Here is a 23,581-nt window from a genome sequence, read left to right as displayed (position 1 = left end):
ACATATTGTGAGGCTTTCCCTGGATTGTACAGTTAATTAACAGTAAAGCTACAGGCTAGAGATGGAGACACAGAGCCATGAAAAAAGTAAAAGCTTGTCTTGGGTTATGTGGGAAGCTGATGGTGGAACCGAGGGAAAGAGCCATATTGACTATCTCTTTGCCCTATATCGGAACTATTCAAAGTGTTTGTTTTATTAGTGTTTAGATCCCTGGTTCCTTCTTCTGTGATACTTTCATTGAAGAATTATATTGCTGATATTGTTTTCAAAAATTAAGTTGGCTAATATAACAATAAAGTTATTCACTACTAAGAAATTAATAACCACACAAGAGGAAAATTCAGTTTTGAAGTTCCGTTTTCACTTACTAGAGAACATATGCAAATAGTGTCTGAACAATTACAAAGGTATGTAATTGTGTAGTTTATAGCCTCAGTCTCATTATTTAACAGCCCCACTTTGCATATGAACATTTGCAGGTATAACAAGCATTGCTCTTTGGTGAAGGTATTTTGAGATTAGTATCGCCTTCAGTTTTGAAAATGGTTGAGAATCTGTTGTGAGACAAATTATTACTTAGTTGATATAAAATGCTACATACAGATAACACTTAGGGTACTTTTATTTTTATCAATATTGCAGGCTAGATAAACTGAAAGCCTGCCTTACTGCCACTATCACCTAGAAATTCTGGGTTAAGTACATTTTTTAAATCCTCTTGCTATCACAAGGAAGGGAAATACCCCAGCACTGAAAACAAAACAACGGACTAGTGAGTTGATGAGCTGACACTAGAGCTGCCCTCGGGCACATTGTCCATGTGGCACTCTGTGAACAACAGGGACAGGAGGAAAAGTCTCCTATATGATGCAGGAATTAGTACTGAGATCCCTACATAAATCTAGGACACCCAGAAAAAGGCTGCGCTAGGAAATAAAAACCTGTCCATCAACACAAGACAACTTCTCTCAGCCTGGGCTCTAGATGAGAGAAACCCTCCCCAGGGAGGCTCTGTTCCTCACGCAGCCTTGGGCTTCATTGACATTAATTGCATTAATAGAGGCCCCTAAGGTCAGACATTAACATAAAAGTGGTCTGAAGTTGGTGATATTTCTGGGTCAACTGGCAGAAGACAAAGCACAAATCTCTTTGGAAGGACCATTCCTCCATCCAGGAACACTTCCCAGATAAACCCTACTGAAGATGATTCACAATACAAAATTACAAAACACTCACACGTGAAATCAAGAAACAAAACAAAGGCTGGATTAGACACTTGAGTTCAGATAACAATAAAATACTATTAAAACTATAAATAGGTTTGTTTTAAAATAATAAAGGTGACAAGCAGCTTTTTGGCTCTCCTTCTAGAATCTCTGTTTGGTTCAGCCTCCTCGCCTCCACTCCAGCCTCCACCATGTCCACAAGAGTGACCCAGAAGACCTACAAGGTGTCCCCCTCTGGCACCCAGGCCTTCAGCAGCTGCTCGTACTCCAGTGGGCCCAGCACCCACACCAGCTCCTTGGCCTTTTCCCAGGTGGGCAGCAGCTACCAGAGTGCCCTGTCTGGCCGGGGATATGGTAGGGCTGGGAGTATGGGGAGCAACACAGGTGTCCAAGTGAACCAAAGCCTGCTGAGCCCCCTGAAGCTGAAGGTGGACCCTAACATCCAGTGCTGGAAGCCAATTCCAGCATGTCAGCAGGGCTGAATCATCTGGAAATGGCTAAAGGCATTTCCCCAAACCTGAAAACAATGCATAAATTGTTGCTTGCTGCCAGACAGCTAAGGGCATCTTAATCTACATGGTATTGCCTCCTACTGGCCAAACACCTGAACAGCCGTAGGCAATTCCTCCAATCTGACAGTAGATTCTGTATACCAAACCCTGGCCTTTGATGTATATCTACCTTGCCTTAGGACAATTTGTGTTAATAAAGAGCAAGGGGTCCTGAGACAAGGAGAACTTAGTTCCTTTAGCTAAGTCTTCTCTGACTCCCCAAAATGCCTTTCAAAATTATGTTTCGTTTCTGGACTCGTGATTAATTTACACACAGTGCCTTCTCCAGATTCCTGAACCCTTCTAGATGCTGGATCAAGACCACTGGCATTAATCCAGGCCGTGCACAACCAGGAGAAGGAGCAGATCAAGGCCCTCAACAAGTTTGCTTCCTTCGTAGATAAGGTGCGAGGCCTGAAGCAGCAGAATAAGATTCTGGAGACCAAATGGAACCTCCTGCAGCAGCAGAAGATGACTCGCAGTAACAGGGACCACGTGTTTGAGGGCTGCATCAACAACCTTCAGTGGCAGGTGGACACACTGGCTCCAGAGAAACTGAGGCTGGAGGCAGAGTTTGGCAACATGCAGGGACTGGTGGAGGACTTCAAGAATAAGTACGAGGATGAGATCGGCAAGCGCAGAGATGGAGAATAAATTTGTCCTCATCAGGAAGTATGCGAATGACGCGTACATGAACAAGGTAGAGCTGGAGTCCCACCTGAAAGGGCTGACCGATGGGATCAACTTCTATAAGCAGCTGTATGAAAGGACATTTGTGAACTGCAGTCCCAGATCTTGGACACATCTGTGGTGCTAATCACGGACAACAACTGCTCTCTGGACTTCAAGGTCAAGGCCCAGCATGAGGACATCACAAACCACAGCTGGGCTGGGGCTGAAACCATGTACTAGGTCAAGTATGAGGAGCTGCAGATGTTGGTTGGAAAGCATGGGGACGACCTGCATCACATGAAGACTGAGATTTCTAAGATGAACCGTGTCCCAAGTAGATCCTGGGAAAGGATCTGGGGTGTTTATCTAAGGCAGCCGTGGGCAAACTACGGCCCGCGGGCCGGATCCGGCCCGTTTGAAATGAATAAAACTAAAAAAAAAAAAAAGACCGTACCCTTTTATGTAATGATGTTTACTTTGAATTTATATTAGTTCACACAAACACTCCATCCATGCTTTTGTTCCGGCCCTCCGGTCCAGTTTAAGAACCCATTGTGGCCCTCGAGTCAAAAAGTCTGCCCACCCCTGATCTAAGGCATCCCTTGAGATATACTTTAACCGTGCAGGTGTGGGACATTTAAGTAGCTGCTAGTGAAGAGTCTGCTCTACGCAAGCAGGACCAGAGTGGCAGGCTTTAGGACCAACAAAGACCAGAGGCTTTAATTTAAATTTTAAGCGTATGCAAAATAGTTCAATTAACTACAGCAGGAATCACACCACATGAAACATGCAGTTGCAAATCACACAGGTTTTTTTATTACACAAATTCTTGAGCTGTGGGTACAAACTTAGTTAGGGATCCCCATGGTGCTGTCCTCTGGGGTCCAGCAGCTGGGCTGGTCTGATCCAGGCACAGGGGGTCTGGCGTTTCTCACCTGAGAGCTCGGTCACATCTCAATCGGGGGTTGTTAGCCGTTCTTCTGTCGTCTGGCAGGGAGAGGAGCGTGATGTCGCGTGGCTTCATTTGTCAGACCGACAAAGGGGTGGGCCTTTGTAGCTGTCTTGACAGGCGAGCATCGTTAGCTGGCCGGGGTCCATATTTAAAGCTTGTTCATACCCATAGCAGCTCAGGTGGCTATCAGTGATTTACATCAATGCACATATGTTAATTTCAAACAAGGCAAGGGGGCTAAGGAGAGTATGTCACTCATGCAAGTGTTTATCTTGACAAGTCACTCTGAGTCAGTTCAAACCCTTATCTCTGGGGTACACACACCTCAAGGCAGTGGGGAATGTGTTCTTAATATCACACTTTAAGTTTTAAGGAAAGTTAACCCAAACTTTTTAAAACTTTTCTAACATTCTTTAAGCATTTTAAACATTATGTTATTACAACAAACCAGAACATCAGCCGACTCCAGGCTGAGCTTGAGGGTCTCAAAACCAGAAGACTTCCCTGGAGGCCACCATCGCCGATGCTGGGAAGTGTGGGGAGCTGGCCATCAAGGATGCTCAGTTCAAGGTGGCTGAGCTGGAGGCCGCTCTGAGAAACACCAAGCAGGACATGGCCCAGCAGCTGTGTGAGTACCAGGAGCTCATGAATGCCAAGCTGGCCCTGGACGTGGAGATTGCCACCTACCGCAAGCTGCTAGAGGGCAAGGAGAACTGGCTGGAGTCTGGGATACAGAACGTGAATATCCACACCAAGACTACCAGCAACTGGTTACATGTTAAAAAAGAGTAGAAAAAGAAAGCTGGTAGTTGCATTATTACTGGACAAAATAGACTTTAAGGCAACAAGTATTACTAGGGAGAAGACATGGATGGACACAGTGCCTGGAGTCAGACATTTGAAGAGCTGCACATGATGTGGAAGATAGACTTTGCATTTGAAACATGCGTATTATTTTGTATGGCTCCAAAGGACCAACAGATTCTGCTTTAATTGGACTGGGATAAGGCCCAAGCTAATACATTTGTAGCAAAGCTCCCTAGCTTCTCAGAGAACCACTAGGCATTCAGGAACCTTCTCTTTAGATAAAGAAGATACAGAGATAGAGAAGCTCTTCTGGTTTTCTGAAGACCCCAATCTTTAGGTCAGATTATCACGTTGTCTTAGTATCACTGTGAATTAACAAGGGGCGGGGGAGAGGGAAAATGCAGTAGGTGGACTGGATTAGGCAACAGGCAGAAATTCAGAGCAGAGGATGATCTTAAATGCTAAATCGGCGATTCCCACACGCAGAAGAGGATAGCAGTAATGGCAGAAGGGAGACCTGCCTGGTGCATCAGAAGACCAGAATTCTCGTCTCAGAGGACATTTCTTGTTTTATGTTGTTTTGATTTGCTTGTTTTGTTTTTTAAGTGTTTGTCCTTTCATCTGTCACTTAATCTTTCTGAGACAGTTTTATCTCTGGGATATACTAACTAGGACTTTCAGGTGCTTATTTATAACTTTTATTTATTTAGGTAAAATTTATATGACATAAAATTAATCACCTTAAAGTGACCAATTCAGTGATATTTAGTACGTTCAGAATGTTGTGCTACCACCACCTCAACCTAGTTCCAAAACATTTCCATCACCCCCCAAAAACCTATATCCATTTAACAGTCTCTCCCATCTCCCCTCCACCCCTCACAAGCACAAATCTGTTTTCTGTTTTATAGACTGACCTATTCTGGGTATTTTATATAAATGGAAGCATTGCAACATGTGACATTTTACGTCTGGCTTCTTTCACTTAGCACAAGTTTTCTAGGTTCATTCATGATGCAGCATGTGCCAGTATTTCTAGGTTCATCCACAAGGTACCATGTATATACAGTATTCCATATTATAGCTGAACAACATTCCATTGTATCACATATCACATTTTGTGTATCCATTCATCTGTTGATGGACAGTAGGGTAGCTTTCATCTCTTGGCTATTGTGAATAGTGCTACTATGAACAAGCATGTACAAGTATTGGTTTACCTATTTTCCTAATTTGTTATTTTTAAATGTACCATTTCATTTAATTATCACACTGGGTTGAAAAGAGGTAGGTATTTTACTGACAAGAAACCAGTTCAAAGTGACTTGCTCAAGGTTTATAGGTAGTAAGGACCTAGAAATGCAAAACTTCTGAAAGGAAATCCAGTGCTCCTTCAAGGTATTCCACTGCAGGCTCAGCTGTCCTGAGAGTCAAAAAAGAAGAATGTGACCGACAGGCTATATGTGTAAGTTGGTGTTGGTAGTTGGTATTTGAGGTGCCAATTGATGCTACAGGCATAGTTTTCCACGTGGGAGGTCAGCGCACGCCGTGTCTATTATGGCCAGAAGAGAGATTTTAGACTTGCAAAAGGTGTAACAGAGTGGCTGGACACCAGCAAAGGAGTTTGACAAGGCTGTCACATCTGTTCAATATTTCTACTGAAATAATCATGGCTATTGCTGTTGATGGTTACCATAGTGGTATTAAGGTTGGCAGAAGGAGATGATGTAATCTTGGGTATGCTGATGACATCCCGGCTGCTGAGTCTGTGGTTTCTGCTCTGGGAAGGCTGGTGCCTTAGACTAGGGATGATTTTGACGCTGATAATGGCAGCTGAAAAGCAGAATATTTTAGCAGCAGCACAAACTGGGAGTGAATAAGAAAAGTAAGCGAAGGGTTATGCTGCCAATAGGTTATGATAGGGGGTGAACAGCCCTCTGGCCTATAAAAGTGAGGGCCAATGGCCTAGTCAGCGTTCATGAGAGTGAGGTCCTGAGCATAAAATGCCTTCTGGGAGGCGGTCGACTTCACATTATCCCACCTCGGACCCATTCTTGTTCTAATTTAGTCCCCGTGTCTGATTAGTATAAAAACAGCTATGAGCTGAGCCTCAATCCACAGACTTTTACCCAAAGAGATGAAGACCAACACCAAAATGCGGCTACTGTCAAGCTGCGTTAAAGCCAGAGTGATGACGACAATATCTTAGTGAAGGAGAAGAATGACAACCGATTGAAAGAAAGCATCATCTGTTTCCAGAATCCTGGAACATTTCCTTCTGAAATAACTCATTCTGTGTGTCTTGATTTCCTGACAAGTAAATCTTGAAGAACAGAACTGGCATTTATCAGGGCAAATACTTGTATGAGGGCTTCTAGAAGGATTTGTGACAGGGTTTGTGAAAACTGTGTTTTTGAAGAATCCATTGCTATGTGAGGGTTCCTAGAACATTCTTTGAAAATCAAAATACATCTTTTGATCAGGCATGTTGTTATGATTATGAAAATAGCCCATGTTCATTGTGAAAAACTTACTGAAATATGGAAAAGAGGGGAAAAAAATCATGCATATTTTCACAACTGTTAACATTATGGCATTACTTCTAGTATTTTAACATTTTATGTAATTGGGACCATACTTTATGTTCCGTTGGCTTCCTGCTTTTTTAAAAATTGTTTATTTGTACACATACTTCGGGCTGCTTCTCTGCATCCAAGTATCCTTCCAGGGACTGGGTTTCCTATGCAAAATCTGAATGTTCCCCCTTAGAGCAGAGGAAAAGCAAGGCCTAGAACGATCTACCCTTTCTAGGCAGGAAATGGCTCAGATTTGAGCAAACCACTTTCTCTGGTATTGTTCAAAGCTGCCTGATTTCTTTGAATACTTGGTGTGGTGGTGAGGCTGTGGCCAATTTCAGATTTCTTTGGAAACTTTAATCTGAAAAGCAGTTTCTGCTTTGTAAACTCACACAATGTTGCTATGAGAAGACAACAACATGGGTATCTTTACAGTGCGGTGTAAACCTAAGGCCCAGAGTGGAGTGGTGTGTGTGTGTGTTTAGCGTGAGAGGTCGGGGCAGGAAGGGTGGAGGTTGCAAAAACAAACTAGCCCGAGGCACCAAAGCAGAATGTTTTAGCAGCAGCACAAACTGGGAGTGAATAAGAAAAGTAAGCGAAGGGTTACTAGAGATTATTTTGGAATGCCCGTTTCCTTTCTTTCTCCTTGACCAGCCCCTATTCATGCTTCTAAAACCGATTTGAGTCCCATCTCCTCCTGGAAAGCTTTTCCCAGCTAATCTCCCTTTTTCTCACCTCTCATGCTATTTGCAGTTTGGACCTCACAGTCTGGCTCTTTGATGATGGACTGGCTCAAGGTGCTTCACAACCCTAAGCATTTCCCTTGCACTGCTAGTAAGCTCTGTGGTAAGTTAGAGACGGAGAATTGTGGTCCATGTTTCCTCCCCTGGAATGTGGGTGGGCTGTGTGGCTCATGACCAGTGTCTGAGCCCTCACCCTAGGGGAAGTCAGCTGCTGGGTAAGAAGTCTGACTTGCCGAAACCGGTTTGGCTCAGTGGATAGAGCGTCGGCCTGCGGACTGAAAGGTCCCAGGTTCGATTCCGGTCAAGGGCATGTACCTGGGTTGCGGGCACATCCCCAGTGGGAGATGTGCAGGAGGCAGCTGATCGATGTTTCTCTCTCATCGATGTTTCTAACTTTCTATCTCTCCCCCTTCCTCTCTGTGAAAAATCAATAAAATATATTAAAAAAAAAAAAAAGAAGTCTGACTCTCCTGAGAACACCTTACGTGAAAATAGAACATTGCTTTCCACATCCCAGTTTCTACCCATGTCAGCCCAAATTCCAGTCATGTGGATGAAGGCACCATATTGAACATTCCAGCCCCAGAATATGCCATATAAAGGAGATGCGAGGCCCCCGTTCTGGTTGTGCTGATCACCATGGAAGAGAACAAATTGTCCAGGTGAGTCCTAACCCATAAAACCATGAGAGAAAATAGTATTGTTGTGTTTGTATACTACAAGGTTCTGTGGTAATGTATTATGCAGCGATAGATAACCAGAGCAGGCTCCTGGACCTTGCATCAGTGCTTCTTAAACTTTGCTGTGCATTCAAAATCACCGAAGGACTTGGTTAACATGAAGATTTGACTCATTCGGTCTATGTGGTCTGTGGTAGTGCCTGAGGTTCTGCAGTTCTACCCAGCACCCTGGTAAGGACGCTGCTCCCGGGTCCTCCTGTGAGTAGAAATGTGTACTGAGGAGCAACGTTTACCAGCCCGGGAATATTGCAGGTGCATTTGTGCAACTTTTCAAAGGGCTTTCACTTCTGGATTGATTAGCTGAATAGCTTCATAAATTGAAAAGCATCTGCCATAAGACACTTGATCTAGAGCAGAATTTCTCAAAATGTGGTCTCTGGACCCACTTGCATTCATATCGCCTGAATTTGTTAAAGATGCAACTGCACCTCAGTCCTGCAGAGTCAAAATGAAAGGGGCAGGAATCGCCATACCGAGAAGATCTCCAGATAATTTCTAAGCACGTTCGAATTTGAGAGCTGGTGAATTAAGAGGAAGGACTGGGTTTTAGTTCTGACTTTGGGCCTTAACTGATGGCTAGCAAATCACCTCACCTTTCTGTGTCTCAGTATCTGCATCTGTAACATGGGGGCATATTGTTGAACTAGAACAAATCCTATTTCTGATGGAGTGTGTATCCTGCAGTCCCTACTCCCTGTTAACTCAACCTCTTCTTCTCTTGTCCTCTCTCTACCCTGAAGCTTAGGGAGCACACACTCTGCCCCCAAAAGGACAGCCGTTTTCACTGTTGTCTTCTGTGGCTCACAGAGAAGTAGGTCTGATCAGAAAGCACACAATGCAATATTTCAAAAAATATTTTGAAAGCAAATATTAGTGTCAAGGCCAATGTCTCCTCAAAATAGCATATATCTGCATTCGATATTGTAATTAAACTTAAATCATTCCTTAAATTATATGTCTTAAATGGTAATTGCACAGCATTTAAGATTTCCTCTTGCCTTGAGCACCATTGGGCAAATGTGTTCATGATTGAATTAGCAGACCTTTGATTTTAAAAGGACTTTTCAGTGATCTTTTATGGTAGATTAAAAAGCAATTTACTAATTTACAGTTCATAGGAATTCCGTGCCCTCCTTGAGTTTTGTAAATCAATTCTGTGCTAATAAATGTGACTATAGCTCTAAATGTTTCATTTGGGGACAGCTGGTCTCATACGTAAACTCACAATAACATAATCGGTAAACCTGTATTTTGTGAGCTTCTTTGGCCCAGCAGAAACCCCTCTTAGGAATCCCTTCATCTGTAGCTGTCGGGGAGGTTTAACCAGCAGGGCTGGGAAGTACCACCTTAATTGTTTGTTCATCTTTTCTCTTTATTACAGTGAGTAATCATAGTTGAAAGACAATTGGAAGATGGGGTCACTGAACTCAGGGCTCCTCCTGGGTATGGCTCTCTCAGCCACTGAGACCCCCATATGTTTCCCAAAGGATACATAATCATGATAACAACCATCTACATATATAAAACCCTAATATGCAATAGACGGAACAGCAGAACAACTGAACAACTGAACAACCAGTCGCTATGATGTGCACTGACCACCAGGGGGCACGTGGAGCATGGTGGGCATTGGCTGCAGCAGGATGGTGGAGCAGGTGAGCAGGGGCACCAGACCACAGCGGGGCGCTGGTCACTGTCATTGGGGCGAGCCTCTGGTGGTTACTGAAAATTCTTTGCGTGCCGTGGTCCTGCCGGGCGCTCCCACCTGCTGCCAGTGCCAGCCCCACTTGCACCCACTGCCAGTGCTGGAGCCACTGCTCACACCGCTGATGGTGTGGATTAGGGCTGGTGCCAGCAGTGGGTGCAAGCGGGGCTGGTGCCGTCAGCTGCGGTGGCGGCGGTGGGAGTGGGGCTGCCAGCAGACAGGGGACCGGGGGCCAGCGTGGGAGGGACCAAGCAGGGGCACAGAGGATGGGCTGAGACTGGCCCCTGTGCCCACCGCAGCCTCGTGGCCCACAGTTCCTTTCAAGGTGCACAAACTTGTGCATGGGCCCCTAGTAATAATAATAGTTAATACAAGTAGAGTGTTTGCTATGTGCCGGATAACTGTGAGCTTATTTAATCCTCACAATTCTACAAAATGCATGCTATTATTAATGCTCATGTTCTATAGTTGAAGAAGCTGAGGCATAGATTAAATAACTTTCCCAGGATCCCATAAGTAGTAAATGGTGGAGCTGAGATTTGAACTCAAGTTATCTGGCTCCAGACCTTGAGTTTATAACCAAAATACTATGCTGCCTTCATCCCTAGTGACAAATGGGTTCTTTCTATATAAAACCGTTCCCTACTAGCTGATGACTGGTTTTCCAAAAGATTTCTATTATTTATATTGGGAACAGGTATGAGAAATTAGCAAACAACACTTAAAACGCAACACCATACCATAGAGGAAGTAGTCAACAACTTGGCGTGGGTTTTATTCTTTTAAATTCAATGGAAAACTATATGTCAGTCTTTGACAAGTCAACTCAAATCTGTGTCAAATGGAAGTGAAAGGTTCAAGCCACTGGTGGGGAGTCGAGCAATTTCCTTGGAAGGTTCTTGGGAATGCGTCTGGCGTGACTGGAGCTGGTGAAAGCACTTTGGCCTCTGATAGTCCTGCTGCTGGAGGGAGACGGCTGATGAAAGGTGGTCTGGACCCGCCTTCCGGTGGTGTCGGGGCTGAGGCTCCAGCTGCACACAGGCGTTTTCCTGGCTTTCTTCAGGTTTTGCAAAGGGAATTGAATCCTGAGAGGGAAGTAAAAGAAGGGGCTGGCCTGTTCAAAGGTAAGGCATTGGAAGGGTGGAGGAATGAAGTCACCCAGCCCCAGTGTGGGTACCAGTGCTCCACGTGACAAGCCAACCCAGACACTAACCAAAGTTGTTCATCAGAAGCTTTTGTAAATACAATTCTTTTAAACTGGGAAAGAAGATAGAGCCATATGTGCCTACTTAAACACTAATGCTTCCCTGTTCTAGGTCTTCTTGAACCTGGAATAGTTGTTGAAAGAAATTGTTTGTTCCAAAGGCAATCACTTCATAATTGCTGAGCCAGAATTAGTAAGAGAAATGACTAGAAATTGGGGTTCAGATTTCACAGTCTATTGTCATCGTTGAGTTTTCAAGTCCCTTTTTTCTCTCAAGTTTTGCATTTTTCTTTTACTTTTTTCCTACCATGGAATGACAGAGAGGCAAGTTAACCCTGCCTTTTCTGTAGCAACTGAGCAGCTCCCCTCCACCTCCCCCATCCCCCCCCCCCCCCCCAGGCAGGACTGGCAAGGCCTTTGGCATAGAGGCAGCGACCTCAGGTAATGGGGGAATTCTAGCAGGTATAAGAGGCCCCCCTTTTTTTTAATTGAATTTATCACGGTGACATTGGTTAAGAAAATTATACAGATTTTTAGCATAATACTCTCAAGTATCCATGTTGTCGCAAGTGGCAATATTTCATCTTTTCTTATGGCTGAGTAGTAGTCCATTGTATATACTAGTACAGTGATGGCGAACCTATGACACGCGTGTCAGAGGTGACACGCAAACTCATTTTTTTGGTTGATTTTTCTTCGTTAAATGGCATTTAAATATATAAAATAAATATCAAAAATATAAGTCTTTGTTTTACTATGGTTGCAAATATCAAAAAATTTCTATATGTGACATGGCACCAAAGTTAGGGTTTTTCAAAATGCTGACACGCCGAGCTCCAAAGGTTCGCCATCACTGTCCTAGTATGCACCACATCTTATTCTGAACACCAGGGCCCCAGAGCACAAGGGTCCCACCAACATATGACCCAGTTTCCCAGCACCTCCTTCACTTAATCCATCCCCATGTCCTGGCCAATCCAGGGTGACGAAGCCCTCTGGAAAGCTGGTGTTAGGGTTGAGGAGTTGGAGTTTCTGACTTATCCCGAGACTTAAGGGAACTGGAAATAACATGTCACTGGAAGCAGGATGGGGGAGGAGGAGAGGCAGGGAAATGGCTACCTTAGAATTGATACAAATAGTGCTCTTTTGCTTTTTCCAAATGCTAAAAAGTAAGTCTAGACTCAGACTTGCCTGCTTTATCAGTGTTGAGATTATTACTATATATCTCACCCATTTCTTATGTCATTGCCAGAGAGAGAAAATTGAAATGACTCCTCTTCTTCATGTGCATTACTCCCCCCCCCCCTTTCTTTTAAAAGGCAAGTCTACCTCTACCCATACTGTACATTGCTCTACCCTCTGCCCCTTCTTCCCTTCTCTCCCTTTTCCTCATTCCTTCTCGCTGGTTTCTCCTCCTCATTTACTAATCTGGCTCCCGTCCCTGCCCTAGCTCTCCCATGCCCTCCTCTCCTTGTCCTTCTTTTAGCCGTCATTTTCACAAATTAACATATATCTCCACTCTGAAAAGATATGAAGCAGTGAGGGGAAAGGAAGCTTTGCTGCCAGGTTTTAACTAATTCCTGCTGCCAGCCCGAGTGCTGTGGCATTTGCCACTGCTGTGAAATTGCAATAAACAAGGGGCTGCCCTTATATCTCTAACCTTTCCTCTGTTGGTGCTGAAGACATGAATTGAATGTTGAGCAGTCACACCATGCTGTCACCTTCTAAATGCATTACATATTCTTTTGAAAGAGAATTGAGAGAAGCTCAGATTAGGGCGGGGAAGCTCTAGTAATTTTGTAAGAAAATAGTATTCTTTTACCAATAGGAGTTTATCATCCTAGTAATCTAGTAGTGAGCTGGCCTCAAAATGAGAGATTAATTTTCTAAGAATAATCCTGAATATATATATATCTCCCTCACAACTATAGAAGAAAATGTTTTATAAAACACCATCCATTCTTTTAAGGGAGATGAAGAGTTGAAAATGCTAAGAAAGAAGGGTTGTCAAATAAAGGTTAAAATACCCTATGATATCATTAGCACAAGTCCCAGCATCTTCAAATTCCTCTGTCTCTGTCCTTAGATCAACAGCATTCATTAACCAGGTATTCTCTTCAGCGTCTGAGGGCACCCAGTATATAAAGGAAAGGCTGTGTCTATATTCAAATCTAGCCCATGACACACAAAAAATGTAGCATGTGTGGGCTCTTGCTCTGTACCAGGCACTGTGCTAATGTTTATACACACTATCTTGCTCCGCCCTCAGGCCAGCCCTGTGAGGAAAGCAAAATGATCACCCTACTTTAGAAACGGGAACACACAGAGATGGCCACATGGCCAGGTTTTCAATAAATGCCTTTGAAATTTTTTAACCTTTTGTTGTTGTTGTTTTTACATTGTTATATGGGTATTCCATGCCTGGTCCAGCAGTAAGCCATTCAGAGCAGCTTTGAGGGCCGGCGCACAGATTGGCTCTCCTGCGCCTTTCACACGTGGCTTCCACTTCCAGGTCCAAAGCAGAGGCTCACAGTTGCGTTTTCCAGCCCTCGGGAAAGAGGGAATAGAAGGTCTAAGGCAGGTGTATTATTCTTTAAGAACCTGACCAGAAGTTGACTGGTCATACTTGTGTCCACTCATATCCCATTTGCCCAAAATGCATCACATGGCCCACGCCTAGCTTCAAAGGAGGCTGGAAGAAACAGCCTCTAGCCGAGCCGCTCTGTGCCAGCTGAAACAGCAGCTGTGTTGTGGGCTGTTGGGGGTTCTCTATTGCTAAAGGAAGGAGCAGGTGGGGAGAGGGAGAAAGCAGGCCGTTTGCAGGCAATGGAGAGACTCTCAGGGTGCTAACCCGACATGTTTTTATGTTTGCCTTTAAAATAAAAAGTTAGCTCCTTACATAGTGTAAGAAAGATTTTAGAAGGGGTTCATAAGGGACTTTGTCAATTTTCAAGCTATATATAAATGTCCATGAAATATTATTCAAGTCGGCAAGGACCTCTGCTTGGGCCTGGGTCACACTAACGAGCTGTGTGACCTTGGACACATTACTGGTAATTAGTTTCTCTGACTATTTTCTCATCTGCAATTTTATCCCGGTAATAACAGCCACAACTGTTGGTAAGGATCAGGATTAAATGTAATATCCATAGACGGATCCTGGCACAGAGTATTTGCACAGAATTATAGCTCGTTATTACTATTTAGTCAATAAGCTCTCAATGCTCTGACACACAGGAGGCAGAAACAGGGCTTGACAAAATATATATTTATACCCAAATTTAACTATTAGTAAGTTCAAGTAGAGTTAGCAATGTATCATTTCCTTTGGTGTTCTATTGTTTTTGTCTTTATATTCTCTTCATTCTTAGAGACTATTTTCACTGGATATAGAATTCAGGGTTGACAGTGATGGTTTTATTTCAGCACTTTCAAGATTTCTCTTGGCCTTTGTTGTTTCTGACAAAAGTCAGTCTTAATTCTTATTACTGTTTCTTTGTTATTTTTCTGTAGCAGTTTTCAAGATTTTCTCTTTATCTCATTTTCTCAGAAGTTTGACTATAATTTTATCCATTTTGTGAATCACTGAGCTTCTTGAATTTGTAAATCTATAACTTCCACCAGATTTTGGTCATTATTTCTTCAAATATTTTTCCTTCCCTATTCCCTGTCTCCTCAACTTTTGGGATTATAATTTTATATGTGTTAAACTTTCTGTTATTGTTCCACAGATTTCTAAGGATCCGTTCATGTTTGTTTTCTCTCTGTTTTTCAGAATGAATCATTTCTGTTGATTGGTCATCGGGTTCACTGACTCTTCCCTTTGTTATCTCTATTCTTCTTCTAGGCGCAACCAGTGAATTTTTATTTTAGATATTTTATTTTTCATTTCTAAGATTTCCATTTGGTTCTTTCTTTATAATTTCTATTTCTCTGCTGAGATTTCCTGTTTGTTCATTCATAAAAGCTATGTTCCTTTATGTCCTTGAGCATATAGTTATAATAACTGTTTTAAACTTCTTGCCTGCTCATTTCAATATGTGGGACATCTTTGGGTTGATCCTCAATGATTTCACTTTCTCTTGAGTCTGGATCACATTTTCTAATGTATTTATACACTTGGATTATATTCTGGGCATTGAGTGACACACTATAAAGACCCTGGATTCTGTTTTACCCTTCTGAAAATTATTGCTTTTTATTTTAATAAAACAGGCCCATAACTTGGCGTAGACAGTGGCTGAAATCTCATTCAGCACTTTCAGTCTTACCTGGACTGCTTGCAGTCTGCCCTATATACAAGTAGATCAGTGGTCAGCTAGAGACTTTGGCAGAGTTTATACACAAAATTTGAGGTTCTCTCTTTATTAGGCTGCTGTGGTACCTCTGAATTATTTCCTCTTATTCTTTTATGCCAGTAGGACATCAGACCTTCTATTCTAGTGGTAGCTGCCCTTCTCAGCATGGACTAGGACCTGCTCATAAGTAAAAAAAAAAAACCATAAAAAATTCACCTATGCCTTTCCTTCCTCCAATTGTTGGCTCCCTTCCAGTGTCTGCTTTTGGTTGCTATTCAGTGCCAGTTAGGTATTTGTTTATATTTTGTCCAGTGTTCACAGTTGTTATCTTTGGGTCAAAGATAACAAAAGGCTTAGTCCAATAGGGGCTTCTCTTCCATTATCAGAAGCTATAGAGTACCTGCTACATTGTAAAGCATAGTTGAATGTAATTAAGTGTGGTGTATTAAAGATGGCTTAGATTCTTCAAAACCCTTCCTGTTGATGCATGGGGTCTGTTGTCCTTCCTCTTGAATCTGTGTGGATTCTTCTTTGACCAATAGACTGTGATGGAGTTAGCACTGTGTTACTTCGGGACAACATTTTAACTTCTATCTTCTGGTTTCTGTTCATAGGCATACTCTTTTTTAGAGACAGTTTCTCAGTTGTCACGTAAGAAATGTAACTACCCTGAGACTTTCATACTGTGAGCAAACCCAGACTAGCTGTATGGAAAGAATAGGTGGAGCAACAAGTTCAGTTACGTATCTTGAAGGAGAGAGGGAGGGAGAGAGAGCGAGACAAAGCCCCGGTCAGCCACCAGCTTTCCAAGTCCTAGTTTTCTGTTATCCCAGCTGAGGGCCTAGGCAGCATAAAGCTGAGAGGAGCCATCCTCGTTGTCCTGTCTGAATTCCTCACCACAACATCATGATGCATAGAAAACTAAAACAAAGTATTGCTCTTTGCCACTAAATTTTGAGGTATTTTGTTACCCAGCAGTTGTCTTAAATTATAAATAGGGTGGGTTTTTTTTTAATGGAAAAGACCCAACTACCTATATGATATCTGAGACATCAGTGTTCATGAGTCAGAGTAAATCTACAAGTTGAATCTACACTGCCTTTTTCTTTTTCCCTCGTAGCTACTTCTGGAATTACAGAGACTATCAAGAGAACACAACTAGACATTAGGGATTATGCTTTGCAAATCAACTTATTTTTGTGACGGCAAAAGCATCAGTGCCATTATTGACAGCTGAAGAAACTGAAAAGCAATTTAACTAAGGATAAGTGGCTGGAGTAGGGTCACTGTGATCATACTAGAATTTGAATTGAGTGTTCTCAAATTCATTGCATAGTTCAAAGAACATATTGATTGATTATTAATTGATTTCTGACAAGTTAGGTCAATGAGCATAGATGAATTCAAAATAGCTACTATTATTCAATTGCGAGTCTTAAAAGGAAAATCAAATAGAAGACTTAGGGTCTCCTTTTTCCCCCACTGATCCCTGTTAGCAGCAATTAGACTGTGTTCTGCTATGATATTCTCATTTTTAGCACAAGAAGAAAATGAATTGATTTCAGGGTTGATATCTTTTAACATTTAAAAGGAAATATTTTCATGAAAATATGGGCAGCTTAACCATAGAATAAATGGCTTGACATTTGTGAGAGCAAAATAGTCAATATAAAGAGAATTTTCATGTTGAAAAATAAATCATTAACCAAGGCTATTTCTAAGTTCAATTTCAAAAACTTGAATATGTCATTAATATATTTTTTCTTCTACTTTCTCTTGATTAAGCAGCCTATATCATAGGAAAGAAGTCGGCTGATTTCCCTGATACCCCTCACTCTTGGATAAACTAAAAGCTCCAATTCTTCCCTCCCTGCTTTAGGACCAAGCAGCAATCTCCCCCATAGTGAGCAGGAGCAATCTGGAGAGACAGATTCAGCCATGTGTCCTGATGTCTTGCATAAATATCAGACTCTCACAGAAGCATTCCATGAAAGGTTAAATACTCTCTTATGGGTGTCTTGACAACAGATGTAAAACTAGGCTGGGAATTCATTTAGAGGGTCCACTCTCAAAGCATGTTCCCATATCAGATTCTCTGATACTCCTCCCATTAACATGCAGAATCTCATTTACCTCCCCTTAAATATGGGTTAGCCTTAGTCCCTCACTTTGAATGAATAGAATGCCACAGAAATGATGCTGTGTGACTTCTGAGGCTGGATTAGAACAGATGACAGCTCCTTCTGGCACTCTCTCTTGGAATGCCTGCTCTAGGAACCCAGTCTCTATGCTGTTAGGAAGCCCAGACCAGGTGGAGAGGCCATGTGTAGGTTTTTCAGCTAAATCACAACTAGCAGCTAACATCAATTTTCAGGCATATGAGTCAGGAAGCCCTGAAGAGGACGCTATCCTTAGCCACTCCGTCTGCAATCAGGTGAGTGACCCCGAGCAATAACGTTCTAGCTGAGCTTTCTCAACCACTTGAACTGTGAGAGTAAATAATAGCAAAATGATGGTTGTTGTCTTAAGCCACTAAGTTTTGGGGCGATTCATCACACAGCAGCAGATGACCGGAACACCATACAAAGCAATTTGGATTTTGTTTGGTTTTCCATTACATAAGCAGCTTCACAGCTAGATCTTTAAGGCTGCAGTTCCATCCACTTAGCACTCTCTGGCTTGGTTTCAATTCCACCCAAAGCAGACTTGAGACCAGGACTTGGGTATAGGTAGCTGACTTGGGAGGCGAGCACAGGAAGCAGAAGTGAAGTAGAGGAGAAAGTAAGGTAGTGAAGGAAGAAAGCAATACATGTTTGCAAAATAGTTGGCTACTATGGTTGGCAGCTGAGGCTCAGTCCCGCTGAGGATCCTCTGAGGAGCCATGCAGAGTGTGCCTCAGAACTGTTGTTCCAGAGGAGGGGGAGACTGGAGCATCTATCCACTCATCTGGTCCCTCATTGGTTGGGCTTGCGTGTAGGGACATGTCTGGTGTATACCTGTCTGCTGATGAGCATCCTTCTGCAGCTCAGGAGACAGCAGAGTGTAGAGACCCTTCCCACATGTTCAGTGTGGGATACTGGCATTAGTGCATGGAACTGCCCACCAAGTCAGGTGGCCGGAGGGATGTGACACAGTATATCACAGGTATTTGCCACACCCTCATCCACTCTCCATGAGCCAGCCTAGGAGAACGTTTCAAAACACAAATGTGCTTTCAAAACACTCCCTTAATCCATATCCTTCTGTGGTCCCCATTGCTCAGAGGAAAAAAAATCCTTACCATGGCCTTGCATTGTCTGGCCCTACCTATCTTGAGCATTTCTAATACCATTCTAATTCAATCTCTGCTCTTCAGCCAAACTGGCATTGCTTCATTTTCCCAAAAATCCACAAGGCCTTTGCACAAGTAGTTCACACTGCCTGGAATGCTCAGCCCACCTTCACCTTCAAGCCAGTTAGAGAACTTTACTCATATTCCCATGTCAGTTCAAGTGTCACTTCCTTAGGGGAGGCTGTCCTAATCCCCCCAGACTGGATCAGGCTCCCGTAAAAGCTTATTTCATTTTGTATACTCCATTAGTTGTCCATACCATTAATATCTGTCTCCCACATAAGACTGACACCCAAAGAGGGCTGAGATCATGTTTTAGAATGACTAACTGGGATATAGAAAGTGTGTGCACTTATGTATGTGTGTGTATGTGTGTGCGCAGATGTGCCTGTTTGAGATTAGATGCAAAACCATTTGAAGCATCTGTATTCTTTGGCCCCTAGAGATCTTTTCAAAGACCTTGTTCACCAAATGTTCTACTCAGGAATGTACATCTTTGAGTAGCCTATGCTATTTCTCTTCCACTCCATCCTGGTCTTCAAACGTAGACCCATGTGTCCTCTGAAGGAGGCACTAGGGAGGAGTAAGGGATGGGGTCTATGCAAACAAACCCAGTGTTAATCTCCCAAAGGAAGGATCCTCTATTTAGTCACTGCTCTCCAAAGAAAGTCTGTAGCTCCTACTCTCTGATATAATATGCATTTTTAAAAAGTATATATTTAATTGTGAAAATGGTCCAGAATTCCCTAGTGCACTTGGAAACTAGAAATTTGGATGGATAAAATGGGAGTGGAAGGAAACTCAGCATTTTAAATTTTCAGAGTTTAATGGCAATAAAGACAGTGTAAAAGCTCCCATTTGAAGATGCTTAGGAAGAGGATTGACTATAAATTCAGGGAATTATCCAGGTTCTTTGTGAGGACCAGCGAGGCCACATTTGGAATACTATGCACAGTTCCAGAGACTTATTACAAAAGGATATTATAGAAATGGAGAAGGTACCACAGAGGGCAGAGGGAGCCACACGGGGACTTAAGGATCTTAGCTATTCAGAGTGGTATTCTTTGGCAAAGAGGAGATTAAGTGGGAACTCATTAAAGTATAGACAATTCTGAAGGGAATAGAGAGGATAATTGTTTCAAGGCTATTTGATTTAGTGTCAAATACAAGAACAAGGGGTTAGTAACTTAAGCTAAGAAAGCGAATTTAGACAGGCATTTTCTGAATTGAGTGTAAATGATATAAAACAAGGGACTGAGAATGGTGAAAATAAGAGACATAGATTTTTCAGAGGAGGAAACATGGAATTTTTCCAATTTGGTTCATTTGCATTAAATAATGAAGAGTGATTCTTTTCCCTTTTCCACTTTGAACAATTATATATTTTCAGCAGTGTTACATTAAAAAGGGCTAGAGTGGCTATTTATAATTTTAAAGAATCTAGAAGAGAAGTGCTAACTCCAGAGAAAGAACATGGTTAAGAGCCTCTTGGCTTCTCTCTGCCTCAAAATGTCACAGGTTTCTGACCCTAACCTGCCCCCCATACCACATTACTGTCAGGGTTTTGCACCATGGGCCAGTTCTGGTGAAATTTTTACATTTGCTCTGGCTGTAACATACCCAAAACAATGATTTCCAGTGTAATAGATACTGTTTTACTTAGGTAAAAATTGGGGTGGGGTGAGGAATAATTACATACTATATTTTTAAAATATTGACTGTAAATAGTGGTTTGTCTCACCCTTATCTTAAGAACTGTGATACTGTTCAGATGACAGTTGTGAAGCACCGCGTGCTAGGCTCTGTGGAAGGTTTGGTGCCTGGACATAGGTGCCTGGACATAGGTGCCTGACAGGTATTTGCTGAATGAACACCGTCCCTACCCTCAATAAGCTTGCATGACATCATGGCATTGGAACCAAAAGTGAGGAAACGAGCAGTTTAGTGGGGGGCAGAGGAGGAACCATTTGAGCCTTAGATAGCAGGGTAGTGATTAAGAGGCAGGCTTTGGGGTCTGCTTGAAACCCTAATCCATTGCTGGAATTGTCGTCTTAGGCAGGTTACTTCTCTGAGCCTTGGTTTCTTCATCTAAGAAATGAAGGGGATAGGACCCCCCCAACTCCCAGGGTTTGAGTGAGGATGAAAGTGAATTGCTGTAAGTGACAAATTACTGGAACATAGTGGGCGCTCAAATGTGGCAGCTGCAATTATGAGTCTGAAGGAACAGAATTAAAGGCTACAGAGTAGGAAGCAGACCTATCTAGTGCAGTGGTTCTCAACCTTCCTGATGCCGTGACCCTTTCATACAGTTCCTCATGTTGTGGTGATCCCCAATCATAAAATTATTTTCGTTGCTACTTCATAACTGTAATTTTGCTACTGTTATGAATCATAATGTAAATATCTTATATGCAGGACGTATTTTCATTGTTACAAATTGAACATAATTAAAGTATAGTGATTAATCACAAAAACAATATGTAATTATATATGTGTTTTCTGATGGCCTTAGGCGACCCCAGTGAAAGGGTCGTTCGACCCCCAAAGGGGTCACGACTCACAGATTGAGAACCGCTGATCTAGTGGGTTTAGCAGGCTCATGGGTGGAATAAGGGTGCTATTTCAATTCTCTAAACTTCTGTTTATTTAGCTGTGAAATGGGGATAATAATAGTAGCTATCTCAGAGTGTTGTTGGATGCAATGGAGCTGGCTTAGCACAGTGACTTGCGCTCAGAAGTGTTAGCTATTACTGTTGTTGTTCCTACCTGCTTCAATGAGGAGCGGCAAGGCTCGAGTTAAGCTAGCTTTGCCCCTTTTCCCTCTTTGTTTTTACAAAGCGACTAGAAAAGAACCAGGTTTTTTGCCCCCACTTCCACGTACATGTTACTAAATAAACAATGCAGTCTTCCGGAAAAGGGCCTCAGGGTATCTCAGTTGTGGGGCACATTAAAGTTAAGTAGCACAGACTTGCAGGTTGCCCACTGTCAGTTCATGGAAGGCAAGCTGTTGGTTTTACTTCACAGGTGGTAATCCTACCACAGACATATTCTGGCAGGAAAGCATAATACTGAAAACTCTGGGGAAGCTAAGGTTTTAGTTTTTATTATGGGAAATCACCAATAAACACAAAAGTAGAGAGACTATATAATAAACCCCCATGTGTCCATGCTGCAGTGGGCAGCACCCGACCAATGTTGCTTACCCAGGCACCTTTACCACATCCCCTCCTTGACTATTTTTGTGTGTTTTTTAAAAACAGAAATAAGGCCGAAACCGGTTTGGCTCAGTGGGTAGAGCGTCGGCCTGCGGACTGAAAGGTCCCAGGTTCGATTCCAGCCAAGGGCATGTACCTGGGTTGCGGGCACATCCCCAGGAGGAGATGCGCAGGAGGCAGCTAATCGATGTTTCTCTCTCATCGATGTTTCTAACTCTCTATCCCTCTCCCTTCCTCTCTGTAAAAAACCAATAAAATATATTTTAAAAAAAACAAAACCAGAAATAAGATACTTTCTTTTGTAAATAATTCAATATATACCTCTAAAAAATAATGACTCGTTAAAAAATAATCACAATACAATCATCACACCTAAAAAAGTACCAATAATTCCTTAAAATCACCAATCATCTAATGATATTCAGATTTTTCCAATTGCAGCATAACTTCTTTTCTGCACTTGATTTGTATTCAGAATCCAAGCAAATAACATACTCAGCATTTCGTTCATATGCCTTTGAAGCATTTTTAAATCTCTAGGTTCTCCCCCCTTTTATTGTTATTTATATAGAGGAAGTCAGATTATTTTTCCTATAAGATTTACCATATTCTGGATCTTGCTAAATGCATTTCCAAAGTTAAACATGTTCTTCTGTTCTCTATGTCCCACGCTAAAATCTAAAGCCTTAATCAGATATGGGTTCTATTTTTTTTCGCAAGACTACTTCATTGAACATAATGTTGCATTACATCAGGAGGTACATAATGTCTGAGGTCTCTTCTTTGTGATTTTACAATTGATCAGTAGGCTGAGGGATTGTTAGCCTGACTCATCATATAAAGTTTCACACTGGCCTTTCACCTAATGGTTTGAGCAACCATTAGGGATTGTTGTTTATTTTATTTTATTTTATTTTTTAATTAAATCTTTATTGTTCAGATTATTACATTTGTTCCTCTTTTTTCCTCCCATAACTCCCCTCCTCCCAGTTTCCACCCCACCCTCCGCCTTCACTCCCCACCCACTGTCCTCATCCATAGGTGCACGATTTTTGTCCAGTCTCTTCCTGCATCCCCCACACTCCTTCCCCCCACCCCAAGAATAGTCAGTCCATTCCCTTTCTATGTCCCTGATTCTATTATAATCAACAGTTCATTCTGTTCATCAGATTATTTATTCACTTAATTCTTAGATTCACTTGTTGATAGATGCATATTTGTTGTTCATAATTTGTATCTTTACCTTTTTCTTCTTCTTCCTCTTCTTAAAGGATACCTTTCAGCATTTCATATAATACTGGTTTGGTGGTGATGAACTCCTTTAGCTTTTTCTTATCTGTGAAGCTCTTTATCTGACCTTCAGTTCTGAATGATAGCTTTGCTGGATAAAGTAATCTTGGTTGTAGGTTCTTGGTATTCATCACTTTGAATATTTCTTGCCACTGCCTTCTGGCCTGCAAAGTTTCTGTTGAGAAATCACCTGACAGTCATATGGGTATTCCCTTGTAGGTAACTGACTTTCTTTCTCTTGCTGCTTTTAAGATTCTTTGTCTTTTGCTCT

The 23,581-nt window shown here is 42.3% G+C and overlaps 1 pseudogene across 1 annotated transcript; it reads left to right on the top strand.

Annotated features, from left to right (window-relative positions):
• The first annotated feature begins 1,417 nt into the window (after nt 1-1,417).
• Nucleotides 1,418-4,193, top strand: LOC308518502 (keratin, type II cytoskeletal 8-like; annotated as a pseudogene). Its single transcript has 3 exons — nt 1,418-1,671; nt 2,117-2,776; nt 3,853-4,193. The product of its transcript is annotated as a keratin, type II cytoskeletal 8-like (transcript).
• The last annotated feature ends 19,388 nt before the right edge of the window (nt 4,194-23,581 follow it).

This window comes from Myotis nattereri (assembly GCF_964212035.1).
Source record: "Myotis nattereri genome assembly, chromosome: 4".
In the NCBI taxonomy this organism is placed as follows: Eukaryota; Metazoa; Chordata; class Mammalia; order Chiroptera; family Vespertilionidae; genus Myotis; species Myotis nattereri.
Note: the sequence above shows the minus strand (reverse complement) of the source record. Positions and strands in the feature narration are given on the sequence as shown.